We start from the raw sequence: 1,301 nt of genomic DNA on the forward strand, positions 1-1,301 counted from the left end.
GGGTATAGAATTTGAACAGGTTTGGGTAATGGGAACTACAAGAGATGTGTATTTTAGTACCTCATCAGCCTTCATAAATTGTGCTTTTTCCAGCACCAGCACTTTGCTTTTGGGGAGTAGAGGTGAGGAGGGGGCAGATAGGAGGTGGGGGAGATTAGTTTATAGAAACTGGTAAGAAAAGTCTGTATAGCCCTAGCAGGTTTGGCTCAGTGCATAGAGCGTTGGCCTGCGGACTGAAGGGTCCCAGGTTCGATTCCAGTCAAGGGCACATGCCCGGGTTTGGGCTCAATCCCCAGAAGGGGACGTGCAGGAGGCAGCCAATCAATGATTCCCTGTCATCATTGATGCTTCTATCTCTCTCTTCCTCTCCCTTCCTCTCTGAAATCAATAAAAATATTTTTTAAAAAAGACAAGTCTATATAGGAACACAGTTGGCAACTGGAGGCCTTGCATTTAGGATAAATGGGGAAAATGAGGCCCGGGGAACATGAAGACAAAATGCCCAGTTTGCCACTGCCTATGCCAATGCCAAGCTTGTTCTGCTCTAACAGATACCTCTTTGAAAATATGGATTAATTCTCTCACCAATGAGCATTAGATGGGATACATTACCATTAAGAAGGTGCCTTTCTTCAGTGTTCTTGAGCTGCTGAAATGCTAATATTCTAAACCATCCTTGCTGGCTTTGAATCAGTGTAAAAAGGTCAGTTACCATATTTTATTCCCCTGTGTGAATATTACTGTCCATATTGAGACACCCATTAAATAATAACCACAAATTACCCACCCTTTTATACTCTCATAACTCAGCATACTGGAAACTATTTTCCCTTGACCCACTGCAGCCCATTACGCCACAGAGCTCCGGAGGGCTGGAGCCAGGATCCGGTCCCCAAATAGTCACGCCTTTTCTGTAATACAAGGGCCAAAACTTTGTCCATCCTTCGGTGGACACCATTCTCTTCCTTAAAGAGGTCCCCTCAAACACAGCAGCGGGTCCTCTGGAAGAGGGGTGAGAGAGGCTTCCGCCAGCCCGCAGGTTTCCTTTGACCTTGACAATGACCGGAGGCTCGCCTCGGGGTGGAAAATAGCCTGAGTTTCCACTGCCACCCCAGAGAAGCCAAGTGGTGCTGCCGGGCGATGGCGGTGAGATAGATGGTCCTTTCCAGGCTCATCTCTTGCCACCCAGAAAGCAGCTCGGAGGCCGCCTACAGGTGCAATCCCGGCACTGCGGCCAGGGCAGCGGGGCTGGGGACAGGGTGAGCCCGAGCCCACCAGCACCTCTGCCTGCCCTCGCCCAG

Source organism: Myotis brandtii, unplaced genomic scaffold (genome assembly GCF_000412655.1).
Source record: "Myotis brandtii unplaced genomic scaffold, ASM41265v1 scaffold45, whole genome shotgun sequence".
Lineage (NCBI taxonomy): Eukaryota > Metazoa > Chordata > Mammalia > Chiroptera > Vespertilionidae > Myotis > Myotis brandtii.